We start from the raw sequence: 19,171 nt of genomic DNA on the forward strand, positions 1-19,171 counted from the left end.
AGCCATTTCATCAAGCCATCATTTGTGGCCAGGTCGCTTCTAAACAAAGAGCTGTATAGCTCAGCAAACATTACCTGGTAAAATAAAAAATAGTTTAGTTTTAAAACGTTTCCCTGGCATGGGTTTTGTTCAGATGTTCCAAAGTAAATCTCAAATTTACATAGGACCTTTAACCACATTACCCATGGATCTGGCCAATCATGTCAGACCTCAGAAGATAAGCAGGTTTGAGACTGGTTCGTGCTTTGATGGGGGACCACCTTGTGCAAAAGACATGCATATGAGTATGTAAAAAAATCATCAGTCAAGGCTTCACAGCTTGACTAAACCAACGCTGGTGAATTGCCAGATGCCCGATAGGCAATCACCATCGCCATTAGTATGTATGTATGTTGGACTTATTTTTTACTGTACGTAGCCTACCGTGCTAATCGGAGCTGTGGACAGTGTAGGCAGGAGAGGGAAACGCAGAACAATCCATTATTGTCCTTCACTCCCACGACCTTCATCAACCGCCACTGACCAGCACGGTGAAGTACGGTCACATATCCCTCTCATGGCCAGCAATGCGTGAGGGTCTCATCCAGCAGTGGATTGACAAAGACAGACTCTACATATACAGTCGATTGGCGATGTTGCTGCTATGTGTAATCTCAATTGAGTAATTCGCAGGTACATTTTTCAGCATTGGTATTGGCCAATAGCAGTTACGTTGGGTTTTTTTTCTCAGCTGTGGGAGGAAACCACAGGACCCAGAGTAAAACCCAATCAGCACAGGGGCAGAACAGACAAGCTCCTCTCAGACCGATGCCAGAGGAAGGGATTCGAACCCAGGCCCTCCTCGCTGCCAAGCACAAATGTCACCGCTTCACCACCCCTTCCCACACTCACGAAAACCGCGCCATTTTGTATTACCTACTAACGTGACTTTGCCGAAAGAACCAAAGAGTATGGATTCCTGCAGTCACGAAAACGTCAAATCAAGATTTGTGTTTACTAGTTCTAGCCTGGTTCTTCTTCAGTGCGCGCATTGCTCAGCCTCGCCACGTCGATTGCCGTTTTCACAAACGCGGCAGAAATTAAAGGCAGGGCGACGATGAAGAAACTCCCCCCAGCCCGACCCTCCCACCCCCCTCCCCCCGTAAGCCCTCCAGGATTTGGAAAGTCCCCCCTCCTCTCATCGATGTGACGACGAGAGAGGTAAACGTGTCGCGTTCCGCACGGTTGGAGAAGTGACCTTTGACATAAACTCGGGGAAAACTTTGCTGCCACCCGGGGTGAATTCGTGCCATCGGCGGCCGAGATAAAATGCCAAGCCCGTAGCTTTAGGGCTGCAATCACGCCGTTCAATTACTAAGGAGCAGTCCCGTCACAAATTAAAATGTCACGTTTTTCACGGACGGTGCTTAGCAAAAATCGGCATGCTGTGAAAGTGCACAACAATTAATGAAGACGCTAACGGTGCCGGCAACTTCGTCCCGTTTGTGTGGCTCTTTTTTTGCGTTTTTATTATTTGCTCTTGGTGAGAATGGCTGCCAAAGGCGTGACGGTCAGCCTGGTCGGTTTGATCTGCCATCTCGAGTTTCTTAAATCTTCCCCTGCCTCTGTCCATGCAGCAGGATAAATGGGTGGGGTCAGATGTTTGTACTCCCACCGGTCTCAAAGGTGTTCTGACTAGTGTGGAAGAGTAGGCCAAATACCCCCGAGAAGTGCTCTCTAGAGCTCACTCAAGTGGATGCTCTTCTGCCTGCAGTGGCGTGAGCAAGCAATTGTAGGGCTGCACATTTATCGATTTTATTGCCCTTGCAATTTGTTTGCCGAATATATTATTAACATTACGATTATATTTGCGCCGAGATGTTAACTACCTCGCCTGGTATGCAAGAGGTTGTGGGTTCGATCCCGACTCTGACGCTTGTTTGCGTATTTCTCCCCCCATGGTTTAGAAATATGCGTTTTAGAGTATTTGGCTGCTATAAATGTCTTCATGATAAGCTTGCGCTATTATAAGCTTGAGTTATCAAGCTTATAAAAAAAACAACGATGTAGCTCAGTGTGCCTTACCTTGTAAAATAAAAATTGTAAAAAAATCCGGTAATTTGAATAGTAGAGAGCCCTGCATTACTCTGAATGTGAAGAGTGAGTGAAGGTTGGTGGCCCTCACACCGTGCAAACACGCTTACCGTCTGCCTTATCGTTATGAAACTGACGAGCGGCGTTCTCGTAGCGGCGGTTGAGGGCGACATGAAAGTCAACATACGCTGCTGTCACGTCTAAATAATGCACGCTGTTGTCACACGCGGACAATTAAGGCCCGCTCGCACGTCTGCTGGACAACACCGCGTTGGCGTGCAACTCACGACAACACGAAGCGGGCACCGCGGCTGCTTCACGGTACACCCTCGCTGCGCGGTTAACGCCGCGCGGCTAAGGTCCGTCTGAGTGCACACACAAACAATGGCGCAGAATGGCGGTGGTTAGAGAGGATGAGTGCCGAGGCACAGGCTCGGAGTGATTCCTGTGACAAGTGGAGCATCGAGGCGGCGGTGCGTATCTCGTCGTCACGCCCCTGAGAGAGTGGTGCGGATTAGTCGTAGGTCAGAGGGGAGTCCATCCATAGGTCAACCAATGGTTGACGCCCCCCGCCAAGTGGTACTCATTGTATTGAGGCTGACTGACTGACGAGTCAACCCCCCCCCCACCCCCCAAACCAGGATCTGCCGATTGCAGGGGCCGCTCGCTCAGCCTACCGCTGTGCCACCTGGCCAGATTGCTCTGTTGAAGCCTCCGTGCTCAGTCGCGTAACGAGCGTGGGGGCAGGGGGTGCCTTGGGTCCACCCTGGTGGCCAAGGTTACGAGTTGGGGCTCTCCCTTGACAGCCACCACGGGATATGTGTTCAACAACAGTGTAAAATAACAAGAAAGGTATTGAAAACGCGGTTTTAAGATTTTTTTTTTAATGAAAATTCTTAATGATGTGAATCGGCAAGAGGAGCAGCGATACTAAATAGCCTCGAGGTGCGACCGTGCGAGACAAATCAAATATTGGGGCCCCACACAACAGATTGCCGCACCCCCTGAACTGAGAATGTTGTCATTACGCCACTGCTCATAACCCACGTGGCAGTGCCAGTCGAGAGCTTATCGGGCCATAGGAATGTGGAATTTACTCTTCTAGGTCAGGACTGTCGATTGCGATGAAGGCAGCGATGATGCACTGTCGTATTCTTTGGTTATTTCCGTATAGTCACGTAGATAGAATAAAAATAAGTTAATAAAAAATAATAAAAATAAAAACAAAAACCACGACGTTTCGATCGTCACACACGCGGTCGGCATCAGAAAAAGGGGGGTTAGCCTCTAAAATGTCAAACTGTTTATAAAAATGTAACACATTCCTGCAGAGGGAGCTGGTAGGAACATTGGGTTGCTCAGTCAATGGCCAGGGTCAACGGCGGCGTGGTGTATTCCGCAAATATAGCCGACTGTGAGGGCGGGCACAAGCCGGCGTGAGTAGGTTAAACGTTGAGTTTTATAAGGGCACCACGGGGTGACCAGCTCCTCCCCACCCAGCCCCACCCCTCCCACCCCGCATCCAGCCCCACCCTCCCCACCCAGCCCCTCCCCACCCTCCCCACCCAGCCGCTCCCCACCCTCCCCACCTAGCCCCTCCCCACCCTCCCCTCTCCACCCAGCCCCACCCCTCCCATTTTTGGATTCACGACGGACGGACGGACACAATAATCCCCTGTGGGCTGGTGTAAACAGGAGGTTCCTACCAGTACCATGGGCGTAGCTCAGGTGTATCAGCATGGGCGGGGCAGCTAATGTTAATGTGAGTGATGGTAGTGTGGGCAACGGTGGTGCTGGTGGTGGGTTTACACCAATTAAAGGGCTGCCAGGTAATCATTGCACCTCGCTTTACACAATCACACTGTTGACAGGTGGAGGTTGCTGCTAGAGGTGATGGTAGTAGTGGATAATGATGGTACTGGTGGAGGGCTTCCACCAATTACAGGGCTGCCAGGTCTAAAATGGAAACATCACAGCCAGTTATGACTGGAAATGGTTGAAATGGTCGCTTTGAAATTCACACGTTCACAAGACCAAAGCCTTTGGTCACACATGCATTAACATGTTTCATGAACAAGGTGAGGTTCTCTATGTGGAGAGCATTTATCACTATTCAAAACATGTATTTGTCTTGGTACTTCGATTGCTGGTGGCTTGGCCGAAAATCAGAGTGTAAAGATGACATTTATAAAATGTGTCCATTCTTTCGCTCCCAATGCGTTAATCAGATCGCGTGAATGAATGGATAGGTTAAATTCTAAATTAGTTATATTGACCCTTGCAGTGACTAGAAGTGCTACGATGCACCACAGTTGTCGCAATTTACATTTATTCTTGAATACAATTATCGCCACTCCCCACCCCACCCCCCCGAAAATGGACAACTCGCATCGAACACAAAGGGGGGTGGGGTGAACTGTCAAAGACTTACTTATAAACCCTCCTTGGGGGGGGAGGGGGGTAAATAAGGTACGAACTTGTGGAACATCGACAGCGGTTAATCCTATGCAAAAACCGCCTCCCTCCCCCAGCATGGGAATGTGGAATGTCCACCTCTGACTCGAGGCTGGAAATGCAAATAAGCAATGCCCCATTTCTCACTTGAGCAGCGGGACACACACATCGGCTTTGACGTATTAATGAGCACATCACATGAGCAACATTTGCAGCGCAGAAGCGTAATCTTGACGTATCGTATTATAATCTATCTGGGGCTGACTTATTTAATGATATTTTTTTTTTGCTCAATACAACGTTGGTGGTCATACGAATAGACTGGTACCTGCCATGTCTGTTCGTTTCTCAGTCCGCATGTCCTTGTGAGGGTCGCGGCGGCAGCATTTTGAGTAGGGTGGTCCAGCCCTCCCTCTAGCACTACTATACTATACTTTACTCTATACACTACTATAAATTACACTACACTATACACTTCTATACACATACTTTCCTCTCTTCCTGGGGAATTCCCAGGTGTTCTCAGGCCAGCCGAGCGACATGGTCTCGCCAGCGTGTCCTGGGCCGTCCCCGAGTTCTTCGTCCCTGCCATGGGAATGTGGAATTTCTGCTGCTAATGATGAGTGCCAGCGGACGCAAATTTGACCAGAAATAACGTTGACATATTTAATTGTGATACTAATTAATTAATTCGATTAGACAGCCATTTGTAAACACACAGCTTGATGAAGGCCTCTTTGCACTGTGTGAGACGTGGCTTTTTGTTTGACCATACTTCACCACGCTGGTCAGTGGGGGTTGGTGAAGGGGGTGGGAACCCAGGGACCAGGTGAGATCTCACACTCCACTCATGTTGGCTCTGACCAGGAATCAAACTTAGGTGGCCGGGTTGCCAGTTTAGTATGCTAACCAGTGTGCTACCACTACGGCCCTATGTCTAATAGTGGGTATCATTATACAAGTAAAATAAGACGGATTGTTGTTATGATTATCGTTATTACGCAAAGGCAGCTTGGTCCAGAAAAGTCCTTCCTAACTCAGTGTAGAGGTGGCACTGAAGCACAAATATGGAAGAGACATCACGGCGGTGCACTCCGCTGCTGCTGACTCGGTTATCTGGCTTGACGATTATCTGAACCGGTCTTGGGCCTCCCCTAGGTCGACTCAGCCTCAATAGAGTTCCCGGTGCGGTGTGCAAACATCGCAACTCGGGAGACAAAGGTGGCCGGGCGTGGTGCGGGCCACCTACCGCATTTCGTGTGCCGTGTCGGCCTTCATAGGTGTTCGCTAACAGCACTTGCCCCAACAGTCTGTAAAGGCTACACGGGGCTCTTTGTATGCGTGTGCATTTGGGAATGAGTCCGTGTGGGGTATGGGGAGTTGGGACGAAATTTCCCGGCAATTTCCTTTTTAGTGCCTCCTTTTAAAGGCAGTTCAAAGCACGTCGAGGGTGATGTGGCCACGGCAGCTCTGGCTGCCCGATTGCCTCTGCCTCTCCATCTGTGACGGAGGCGCAAGATCACAGGTACACAATCTAGGGCTCGGTGCACTCAAGGGAAGCCCAAGCCCCCGGTGTATGCCACAGTTGCCTCTGGTGTCGAACATCATGGCCAGGAATTGAACTCACGTCTCCAGAGTCGACTTTTTTTGCTATCACGCACGCACACACAAGAAACCAAAACGCAAAGACAAAGATCGCTCGTGTAGCCTGGACAGACTATTGGGGCAATGGCTGTTCGCGAGCGCTTATGAAAGCGGCACGGCACACGAGGGGGTGGGTAGCCAGCACCATGCCCGGCCGCCTTTGTCTCCCCAGTGGCGATGTTTACACACCACACGAGATAGTCATTTGAGGCTGAGTCGACCTAGGGGAGGCCCAGGACCAGTACAGATAATCGTCAATGGGTTTGCAGCACGCCAACCGCTACACTACCGCGCCCCCTAAAGCACTCACACGAATATTATTTTTTTCTTTGTATATTCTTGGGGAAAGTGCTGTTACTGAGCATCTATTGAGGTCAGTTTCGTGCACAATAGGGATGTTTGCCGGCACTATGCCCAAATGCTTTGCCTCCCGAGTGTCGGACGTTTACGCATTTAAGGCAGAGTTGATCGGAGTGAGCTCTGTACCAGTTTTACCTCTGGTCGAGAAACACATTTTGGTTGCTGGCTTTTGTAACGCAATGCGCAAACTGCTGCACCGCCGCTCTCGACGTGTGCTGTTTTTCAACACAAGCTGGATGCTGCCGTGGTGTGTACTGCTTCACACACTTGACCTGCACTACTTCGATTTGATCTCCCGCAGCGGCAGCTGGAACAGTGGGGCAAGTTTCTAAAATCCCGCCGCCTCTGTCCACCCAGCAAGTGTAAATTGGTTCCACCGCGAGTTAGATGAACGACAGGTCCGTGTGTCGTGGGATCAAGCGTGGGTGCTACCCACCTCTTCCAAGACGTCTGGCCCACCGTGGAAGAGTAGGCCAAACACCTTCCGGAGATTCTAGATTTGAAGCTTTCGTGACTGCAATGATTCATATCCTTAGGTTTTCTCGGTAAAGTCACGTAGGTAAAAAATTTAAATTTAAATTAATAAAAGTAAAATATAAATCACGACGTTTCGGAGGCAACACAAGCTTCCGAGATAACAAGGTAATACCCATCGCTTTATATATACGGAGTGGTATCTCTTGTAATCTCTCATTTACTTGATACAGCTGTCGGGCTGTGACGGTTCCACCTGAAGACGGAAGCTTGTGTTGTCTCCGAAACGTCGTGATTTTTATTTACTTTTATTAATTTTAATTTTTTCCTACGTGACTTTACCGAAAAAACCTAAGAATATGAATACCTGCCGGAGAGGCTGTCGAGAGCTCCCTCGAGTGGGTGACCTTCTGCCAGCAGTGATGTGAGCAGGACATTGCAGGCCTGCTACTTTACCTTTACCAGCTTAAACATTAAGACAAAGATCCCCCTTGTAGCCGTCGACTGTTGGGGCAGGTTTTGTTAGCGAGCACCTATCAAGGCCGACATAGAACACGGGGGGTGTCGGTGGCCAGCGTCTCACCCGGCCTCCTTTGTCTCCCCAGTGGCGCTACACACACACACACACACATTCAGCCAATGTGCATTAGTGGATGTGTCACAGAAAGTTTTGAGGACAAAATACGAAAAGTAGCATGAATATTTAATGCTGGGCTTATGTTGAATTCGAATATTTATTTACGAACCATCACAGCATTGAAAATAGGTAGCATATTGATGTGCCGCACTTGAAAGTCTGTTATGTTATTCCGGCATGAAATGACTAACACAATCTCTTACCGTAACTCAAATCCCTGTTTACTCAAGTGCATATACATCATAGTGCAGGCACGTGCATTCACACATTCGTCCTTGAGTAGCGCCATGGTGTGGCAGCGAGCATGCTGGGCTCGCAATCCCAGAGGTCGACCGTTTTGATCTCCCGGAGCGGCAGCTGAAACAGGTTTTCTTCAATCCCTCTGCACGTGTCCACCCAGCAGCGTTAATGGGTAACACCACAGGGAAGTCAATCGGCAGGTCGCGTGTGGTGGGTTAAAGCATGGGTGCCCCCCCCCCAACCTCTTCAACAACATCTGGCCAGCGTGGAAGATTAGGCCAAAATACCCTCCAGAGGGGCTTCCCAGAGCTCTCTCTGTGCCACGAACAAGGGCCATGGCACCTAAGCGTCGCCCATCATATATTTAAATTTCCATTTCAGCAAGTGTTACTGACGAATGTGTTACGTTTATTTTATACGTATGTCTTTTTTCGAAAAGCACTTGCCCCTACAGCCTTGACGATAACAAAGGACAGCATACATTCTATTCGGGGGTAGAGCTGGTGGTGTTTGCCCCCCCCCCCCACACAGCACCTCATCCCTTGCTAATTATCAGAAATTCCACCCTCCCCCCCACTCAACTTGAACTGTGCCCTCCGTTTAGAGACAGATGCTGGGCTATGGGTCGCCCGCGACAGCATTTGAGGTCACGTAAAAAAAAAGTCAAATTCCATCACTTCCTTTACATCACTTCTGGCACACATTTCGAAAGGGCACCCCCAGTGGTAGCTGTCCATGTGGGGCACAGGGTTATTTCCCGTGTGTTTAGTTTGTTGTTCTTTCCCTGCACCTCAGATTATCATGGTTGGCTACGTGCGTTGCCAAAGAAGTTCAACATACATACAAGGTGACTCGGTGCCAGGCCTGAAAACTGGCATTCGCCTTGATAGTAGGGGAACGATGATTGCTATGTATAATCCCAATTGAGTCATTCGCGAGCACATTCTCAAATTTGCCAAGTTTGAACTGCTGACCAAGAGCACATAATGGCCCGCTCCTGCGAACGACGTCGGGGGCAATCGTCAATGCCCCGCACGTGAGCCAGACGGCACGCAACGGAGGCGTCGTCACGGTCAATGCACGCTGCAGCAATCGCTCTCGGGTTTGCTGCCGCTGGATTTCGAGGGCGCGGATGTGAGTGCAACCTCGGCCACGTGGCGTTGCCCGCGTTGGCCGCGTACGCAGTGCACCGCTACACGCGACGGTCGCAAATGAAGACGGGCGAGAAGTTCAAAGGGCGGTTGCGTGAAATTTCTCGAGTGAGATTTCCACCACGTTCTCGCACCGATTTCCCCGTCGCGAACGACAGAATGGTATCGCGTAATAAATATCGTGCGCCTGGCCACAGGCACTCTGCCCGCCGTTGTGTGTAGTTTTACGCTGCGTAAAACGCAAAGCCATTATGCAAGAAGCCAAGCCGCACTTTATTTGCCAAGGGTGAAATGTGAACACTGGAAACCAGATAAGCATGCATGTTTTATGCGTGGCAGTCAAAAGATGCATCGTTGCCTCCTGAATGTTTCACGATTTTAATGGGATCCCTTTTTGGGACACGTTTCCGTATAAGTGGCACGTTTCCACATAAGTGGCACCGATCAGAAATGTGAAGAAGAAAAAGCGTGCGCGCTTATCGACAGCATCTTCCAAATGTGTTCGTTGGGTTGTAGCTCACAATGATCGCTCACACCCCGTAAGAAAAAAAAACTTAATTAAACATTTACTAAATAACCCGTCTCTAAAATGTTTATACTGGCTGTCAGCTTTGGCTGGATATATATATAAAAATAACCTTGGTACAGTTTTTTTGTTATATGATATCATTTTAATTAAAAATAGAGATAGGTAATCATGCTGAAACAAGGAGGTTTAAACTGTTCATTGAATATCATTAATGAAGGCCTTGGCTTTAATTTTTACGCAATTCGTTTTCTTTTTAATACATGCAAAGTACACAACAACAAAATATCCCCTGTATAGCCTTAACAGACTGTTGGGGAAAGTGCTGTTTGCAAACACCGATGAAGGCCGGAACGGCACACGAGGGGGTGGGTGGGCAGCACCACGCCCGACCGTCTCCCTCGTGGCGATTATTTGAGGCCGAGTCGACCTAGGGGAGGCCCAGGACCGCTTCATATAATTGTCACTGGTGTTGGCCGTGAGTCAGGATCGAACTCGGGTCGCTGGGTTTCGTAGTGCTGCGTGGGAACTGCTACACTACCGCTCCGCACACACAGATACATGCACACACACATAAGCACGCATGCCCTTGCACACGCATGCACACATTAAAAACGTGCCTGTCTGTTATATATGAGCACGCAGTGGAAACATCTATAAATGCGTGTCATATTGTGATGGACAAACACACCCAGAATAAGAATGGGTGCTATGAAACGGAACTTAATCCCATTACAACGCATAGCCCGTAAATTATGCATTGTTTATATCCGTTCTTTAATATGCATCGTTCCACCGTGATGCATGGCAAGTATTACACATTAAACAGCTTCATTTGGTATCGTTTTCCTCCTCGGCGACAATGTGATCACCGCTAAAACGCCTCAAACAGTTGCATATTCACCATTACCATCATATGCCGTGACCCGAGGAAAGATAGAAACGCCAGATACCTGGCATTACATGACGGGAATGGGATAAGCAGCTGAGAAGCTCAGAATAGAATGTGGCAAACATAACAGTAGATATGATCATGAATAGTAGAGGGTTGCGATCTGTGGGGCACGTGTGGAAGTGGGCGATAGGTGAGACGCGTGTGCAGGATGCAAAAAGTCGCGTTGCAGAGAGAGAGGCGTTGGAGTGGCACCCAGAGAGGTTGGTGACAAAGTGAGAAAAAAAAACAACTCACAGCAGACGGTGGGGGTGATGAGACGTGTCAGAGCAAACCTTGAAGGCCACGTGCGTCAACTTGGCACAAACGGTTGGATTTAGCAAAAAACAGCAATGAGCTGGTGGCATCCAACGGAATGGACCATCGTGACCTTTTGACCTGAAGCCTAAACGCATGAAACTGCAGTTCTATATCTGGAACCTATTGTGGCATTCCAAGACCCCTGGATCGAGTCCCCAAAGCTCCTTCTGGAAATCCACGCCCTCGGCTTGGGTCCCAACGCTGCTCCTAACAAAACATTGAACCTTTGCCACACATTCCTTTGCCCAGGACAGACCGCTGTACATAATGCCGTTTGTTCAAACATTCACCGTGACAAAGCTGTGCTGAGTACTGTCGGCACTAAAGAAAAACAAAGTGGTATGGAATGTTTAAAACATCCAATGATCTCTGTGTTCTACTGAATGCTGATGCATTGCCCATCTTTGTTGATGACGTTGGGCCATTCCACAGTCTTATGGCAGGAGCCAGTCACTCCGCAGAATAACCCACTGCTGACTTTTAACAACGCGATGCTTGTTTTATCTACCCCAAAGGGAAGAAGGGCTAATGCAATCCCTCATCCGGATTTTGAATTCTGATTATGCACCACTGTACTATTGCCAAATCGATGCGAATACTCACAATGCAGGAGTTGAATATTGCAAGTAATAATATTTAGTTATACAAAAATACATACAATTCTAATTATATATTATTGCTATTTTCAATGGTCAACGTAATATTTAACATTTTCCATAATAGAAGTTTCAGGGATAGATCACCTAAATATTCACGCGGATTTCACCCAAAAAAAAACTCTATTATGGAAAATATTGGTCACGTAAGCCTACGTGTGATATTTCACATTTATTGACTTAATAACGAATACAATTTCATGGGCTTGGGCAGGATGCATCGACTCGGAGAGATGATGGCCAATGGACAAGACTGGTAATGGAATGGCAGCCAAAGGGGGGGTGCACTGTGCCCATCACGAAGACTGCCGAGGAGATGGAGCAATTTACTTCAGTTCACGCGCAGGATCGAGTTAGATTGCGGTATTTTGGGTCGTGCGGATCCGTGTATGTATGGTAAACTTTTTTCGCACCGTACGTAGCCAACCGTGCTAATCGGAGGTGTGGGGGGAAATTCAACACGGGTAACCGTGAAGCTTGATGATAACGGTGATGATGGATGATTATTGTGATGTTATACAATTAGGGAAATGTAAAAACGAGACCTAACGAATCCCATTCCATGCTTGAATTGAATCGCGATTCTGGATTGGGACAATTCATGGAATCACTTGGTGGATCAATTGCCTGTTGTATCTATGGAAAGTACTATAATAGTGTTAATGATGCCCAAGGCTAACAATGAATGTATTTTGAAAAAGAGATTGCATTAAAGGTGTATTAAAGTACATGGGAGGATTATACTTTTTTAAAAAATCTTGGGTGCTAAGAGGATTCATACCGAATGATATTTTTTGCGATAGATTGTCGCCCTTTTAGGTGATGCCAATGGCACACTAGCCTCCGAAATGGCATCCCTATCTCACTCGGCAAACAATTAATCCATATCTCCCACGCATAGGAGGAGCTTATCTATTCGCTGGTTAAATGCAGTCGAGAATTTATTCAGCCTTTTCTGTAAATCAGACACACGCGCCCTCTCTTCCTCGCTCCGGCGTTGCAAGCGCAGACTTTCATTCCAGTGGGAAATCGGCCAAGAGAACGAGCGAGCGAGGAAGTGCAAGCAAAAGTAAAAAAATTACCGCACATGAAAAAAAATACTCAACACCGCACGCGAAAAAAATATACATTCAACACCGCACGTGAAAAAAAAAATATTCAACACCGCACGTGAAAAAAAAAATATTCAACACCGCATGTGAAAAAAAAAATATTCAACACCGCACGTGAAAAAAAAAAATATTCAACACCGCACGTGAATTTTTTTTTATTTAACACCGCACGTGAAAAAAAATACTCAACACCGCACGCGAAAACAATATACATTCAATACCGCACGTGAAAAAAAAAAATATTCAACACCGCACGTGAAAAAAAAAATATTCAACACCGCATGTGAAAAAAAAAATATTCAACACCGCACGTGAAAAAAAAATTATTCAACACCGCACGTGAAAAAAAATTAATTCAACACCGCACGTGAAAAAAATATATTCAACACTGCACGTGAAAAAATAATAATTCAACACCGCACGTGAAAAAAAAAATATTCAACACCGCATGTGAAAAAAAAAATATTCAACACCGCATGTGAAAGAAAAAAATTGCCGCAGTGCCAATAACCGCCGCAGGACGCGACGCTGACGTTGCAGCGGACGATGAAACCTAATCAAGCGTGAATAAGAACGTTACAAATTCAAAACCTTGTGCCGTGGGAAAGTAGGTCACTTTTGATTTTCAACAATATCGATTCGGCGCCCAGAGCAAGCAAGTCCTTATAAACCACACGAATCACTTTCTTATTGACCTTCTGAGAAGCTCCGGGACTCTCAGCAAGACAGGCCATGGGATGGCCATTGCACGTGTAATAATAATAATAGCGTCAATTATAATTTACCCAGGAAATGTCTCAGTAAGGATCACAATTGGTCAAATATCACCGAGATATTTGGCCAAATCTATTGAATGAAGGTTTGGCCTCACGTTAGAGGAAATCAGAGTACCTGGGAAAAAACGCACGCATATGGCAGGATAATATGCAAAGCTCTGCAATCATCGATTAATGGCAAAATTTCAGCTGGGTTTGTCAAATTAAGTGACCATGAAAATATTTACTCACCTGGTACACTGCATTCTGTACACCCTTCTTTATGGTTGTGGCTATTAGTCATGTGCCAACTCCAGTCGACCAGTGACCAGGAAAGGATTTCGGTGAGAAAGTAATTCCTGGTGCGGTCCAATCGCCCGACAGACCCAGTGCCCTGAGTCTATCTGTGGACCAAATGTATTGCTGTTCAATATATCGGTTTTTTTGGGTTAGATCGCGTAAATATTAATGTGTCGTTAAACCCGCCACCACTCGACACAGCCAATTAGTAAGGTTTGTCACGTAAACAGAACGTGGCCAATTCGTTACTAGTACAGCACACCGGTGTGTTGGAGAGCAAATCCACAACATGAACAATCCGAAAATGACGTTTTGCCGGTAATTACAACGAGCTCCATCAGGCGACAGCCAGATTTTGTGATCTAACCAAAAAAAAACTATATTATGGATAATTTTGGGCGCGAAAGCCGATGTGTTTAACTGCATTGCAGTTAAATTTAGATTTATAGCTTTCGTGACTGCAGGGATTCATATTCTTGATTCTTTCGGTAAAGTCACGTAGAAGGGAAATAATTAAATAATAAACATAAACATTATAAAATTCTCACGACGTTTCGGCCACTACGCAAGCAGCCTTCCTCAGGTGAAGAAACAGAGCTGTCGGAAAGACGTTCTATTAGAACGCTGTCTTTCGACAGCTCAACCACCATGCCAAGCCTACGACTAAAATCAGCAGCGTGTGGCTTCAATTCCTGCTTGGGAGGTTGACTCAGCCAAATATCTGTCGAGGGTTGATACAATTAATGCTATTTTGCTGCAAGTCAAAGGTGGTGCTTGTAGAAATAGACTTGTCCCTGCCATGGGAATGTGGAATGTCCACTACTGGCTCCGGTCCTTGAATTGTAATAGGTGTCATCACACATGCATTTGAATAGGAATAACTTGTAAAAATGATAATAATTCACGGTCAATTGTGTATCTATTGCCGAATTAAGGCCTCCTCACTGTGTGTGGATCGGGGCGGGGGGGGGTGGTTTGATTGACCATGCATCGCGATGCTAGTCAGTGTGGTAAAGTATGATGAAGTATGATGAAGGCAGTACCAAGAACAAGTTCATCGAAATCACTTACCATTGAAAAGTTTTTGTTTGTTTTATCAGGTAAGGCCCCCTGAGCTAGCTAGCTCTCTTTCAGAAGCGACCTGGCCACAATTTAATAGCTCAAAGAAGTGGCTTATCATGTGGAAATTGATAGCAGCCAAATACTCTAAATGCATGTTTCTAAATGTGGAGGGGATGACCGAAGGACTTGGAGAAAAATCCACTCGACCACGGGGAGAACATGAAAACTCCAAATATACAGGCGTCAGAGTTGGGATCAAACCCACGATATCGTGTATACCAGGCGAGGTCGTTATCATCTCACCACTGCCGTGCCATTGATGTCAGCCATGGCCGTAAAGATTTACCCAGGTCGCCGAGTTTCATAGTGCAATGCAGTATCTGCTTCAGCACTGCTCCCACGTAACAAAATAATATAATTATTGTTATAACAAAGGGATTGCAGATGTTAAATGTTCCTCTTAAGAAAACAACATTACAATTTGACCCATTATAGACAACAAACGCCGAGACATTTTTATTGTCGCTGTTATTGATATCGCAATTTGACATTCAATACAGGATGCTTCATTTTTTTTTCAAAACATGCGCATCGTACGGCTCCTTTCGCGGTTAAAATATAAATCAACGGGGGCCCCTTCGACTCCGCGCTCGCAATCCCACCTGCACGCGCTGGGAGGTTTAACAATATACTCGCTTTCCAATTTACCAAACGCTTATCTATTCGCCTAAGCCCAATGCTATGACTGTCTTACTGTGGACATTTATATTGAGCTATGGCAGCGGTACATATAATAGCAATTGGTCTTCGGAAATCTGGTCGACCTGCTGCCATGATTGAATGCCATATCCCATTCGAGACTTCTCCCTGCCCCGCGTCCTTGCACGTACATTTCTTGGCTAGACATCACTCACGCGGATTTCTCCGTGCTTTTATGCACATATGCTCCGCCGCGATACGGCGCTGCGAAGTCCTTGCATTAACGCCGGGGGTAATTTATTACAGCAGTAGTACAATTAAAAGTGCGCGCGAATGTAGAGAAATATACTTCTTTCATTTTTAAAACGAATGTGTTTACACGTAACAATTAATCCCCGAGCTTTAGTCCGAGAGTAAAATATTGGACGCTTCATTTAGCTGATTTGTACGCGTCACGCGCGTTAAATACGCATAATGCATAAAAATAATTGACATAATGAGCAGTTGTTGTGGCTGAGAGGCGAGGTGATGGAGTTCGTGTTTGAGAAGCATGTTGGTACTTTGAAGATAATTTTTAATCCGGCATGGTTTTTTTCCCATTCAACAAGGTCGAAACTGTTCAATTTGCAAGCAAAAGCTTTGCAAATCACCGTTGCGGTAATTTCAGCTGCTGCCAAACTTTATAGGGAAGCTATATATGGATATGCATAGCACCATTTGTACCTATAATGCAACGTCGTATTCTCCGTATGGCATATACATCACGTTGCACATACACAGAGACGTTGTTTTATTATTGCTGCCGTAGTGTGATGGTGAGCACGACCGCACTCGCAATCCAGAGGTCGCCAGTTCAAATTGGATCACGACGTTTCGGGCACAACACAAGCGGCCTTCTTCAGGTGGCGACAACTTAGCGAAAGCACACCGCTCGCGAAAAAACAAAAATATTTGGGGCAGCTGAGCTTTCAGTTGGTGGGCGAGATGTTAACCACCCTGCCTTGTATGCAGGAAGTCTAGGGTTCGATCCCAACGCTGACGCCTCTATATTTGGGGTTTGCAAGTGTCTCTCCACCTGGTCGCGTGGATTTTTCTCCCTCCACAATTAGAAACACGAGTTTTTAGAGTATTGGCCTGCAATACATTTTCACATGATAAGCCCCCCCCACTTCGTTGAGCAATTATTTGTGATGGCCAGGTAGCTTCTGACAAACAGCTATATAGCTCAGTGGGCATTAACCTCGTAGAGTAAAAATATTAATAAATAGGTGTTGTGAGACCTCAACGTTTGCCAGCGCCCACGCTACAGGGCTGGCTATAAGCGTCACCACGGCCACCGTTGGGAAGAGCTTGCCGCGTGTGCCCTTTGTCCGCAGAGAGGGAGGTGGACACATAGCAATTAGCCTTCCCGCACGTTAAACCGGTCACATTCTACCCCAAACGCTCTCTTTCTTTAGTTACAAACGAGATTGGTTTTCCCTTCATCTGGCCAAGCTGCTATGTGGTTTGGAAGGCAACCCCCGCACCCACCCACCATGCAATACTTGGCAGGGCGAGTGCAGTGTTTCCCAGTCTCTCTCACCACCGGTGGTGCTGGTTCAAAGCAGTCCCGACAATGACTTTTTAAAATCCTTTATATTAAGTTCGCTTGCTTGCTTGCTTGCGTGCTTGCTTGCGTGCTTGCTTGCTTACGACCGTGCAAATCTTTCGGTCGTTTTTTAACCCACTTCCCGTGATCCAATCGAGCTGACATTTTCCACACAGACTCGTTGTGCGAGACAATTAATGTTCGTGAAAAAAAATTCCCAAAATTTTACACTTTTTAGGCAAAAAAAATGTATTTTACATATATTCAAATATAACTCATTCATGGCTTTGGCTGAACGTCACAGTGTAAGAGCCCAGAGCGTAACCCCTCCACAGGCCGTGGCGGAGTAGCGCAGTTGGTAGCGCCCTCGCTTCCCATGCCAAAGGTCGCGGGATCGATCCCTGCGTTCTCCACAGGCGAATATATTTTTACATCCTTTATATTAAGTTCGCTGCCACGCATATAAAGGATTTATAGTGAAAAACTTTGTTTTTACGGGTTATACTTATTTTTTACCTACGTGACTTTACCGAAAAAACCCAAGAATATGAATCATTGCAGTCACAAAAGCTTCAAATCTAGAATGACTTTGTCACCCAACTGCTGGCAGAAGGGCCACCACTAGAGGGAGCGATAGAGAGCCAACCCTCCAAAGGGTGCTTGGCCTACCCTTCCACACTTGCCAACACCACGCCCGGCCACCAGGTACACATTTGAGGCCGAGGCGTACACATACACGCACTCATACAGATATAAACGAATTGCACATTGACACTATTACAATGGAAATTGTTGCTGCATGACACATTTCACCGTGTCCCTCGTGTGCAAGCACGTGGGTGCACACGTGACGAGCTCAATTGGGTGCAACAGAATGGTCAGGTGTGCACAACATGCCCCCCCCCACTCCCACTCCCCCCTTGAACTCAGTGATGATGCATTCAACAGAAGTGAAATTAATTCCGAGTGTCTTGACATGATTACCAGGTGTTGTGCTTCTCATTAAACAGATATGTCCGTGGAAGCCACCCGCAGCGATCATTCCGAGCGGCTTCTACGTCAGTGCAATCAGCAGCGGGATGCAACAACAAAAACGTGAATTTACCACCGAGGATTTCGGTGATGAGCGACGGTGTACCGCGAGGGGTATACATATCCAGGGGCGCCTGTGTGATTTTACGTGGCGACAAAAAAAATAACAACCAGTTTTAACACAATGATACATTCTGAGATTACAAAGTGCAGTTTGAAAAGAGACTCGGAGATTTCGAACAATGCATCGTTTTCGATGACATCTTACAAACATCAGGAATGTCATATTATTGGATCTTTCGGTGAAGTCACGTAGAAGGGAAATAATAAAATAATAAAAATTATAACGTTATAGAATTCTCACGACGTTTCGGCCACAACACAAGCAACCGTCCTCAGGTGAAAAACAGAGCTGTCGTAAAGACAGCGTTCTAATGAACAATGCTAAGCTTGGCAGCGTATTTTAAGCTGGGTGGGAGGAGCAAAACGCCTTGACAAAGGAGTTTACATATCAACATGCTAAATTTATCTGTTATGTAAACGTATGATATGTAAACTCCTTTGTCAAGGCGTTCTGCTCCTCCCACCCAGCTTAAAATACGCTGCCAAGCTTAGCAGTGTTCATTAGAACGCTGTCTTTCTGACAGCTCTGTTCATCACCTGAGAACGGCTACTTGTGTTGTGGCCGAAACGTCGTGAGAATTGTATTATGCTTTATTATTTATTATTTTATTATTTCCCTTCTACGTGAATTTTCCGAAAGATCCAAGAATATGAATCCCTGCAGTCGCGAAAGTTTTAAATCGAACAAAAAATCAGGAATGTCACTCGTGATTGCGGACACGGAAAGTAGTCAAAGCAAGTTCGCGTACAAATAGAAATGGCGGCGGCGATCATCTCTTGGTTTGGTGGAACTTCCACATTCCTATGGCAAGGGCGAGTTTATCCATAGGGCAGCCACAAATTGGCACTCATTGTATCGACCCTGGAGTGAGGTATGATGAGCTGAGCCAACCTCCGACCCAGGATTTGAACTCGCAAAATCACCACCATTAATTAACTCGTTTGTTACGCGTGGAATGCACCTTAGAGACCCTGGACTCATTTTCTGCAGTGTTGACGTCGTTTTTGTTGTTGTTGTTGTTGTCGCTGTGCC

At 46.6% G+C, this 19,171-nt stretch overlaps 1 protein-coding gene across 2 annotated transcripts in view; it reads left to right on the forward strand.

The window, feature by feature from the left end:
• The window catches only part of LOC144945896 (leucine-rich repeat and immunoglobulin-like domain-containing nogo receptor-interacting protein 1), a 110,452-nt gene that overhangs the window by 64,761 nt on the left and 26,520 nt on the right, over positions 1-19,171 (forward strand). The window lies entirely within an intron of this gene.

This window comes from Lampetra fluviatilis, chromosome 39, assembly GCF_964198595.1.
Source record: "Lampetra fluviatilis chromosome 39, kcLamFluv1.1, whole genome shotgun sequence".
In the NCBI taxonomy this organism is placed as follows: domain Eukaryota; kingdom Metazoa; phylum Chordata; class Hyperoartia; order Petromyzontiformes; family Petromyzontidae; genus Lampetra; species Lampetra fluviatilis.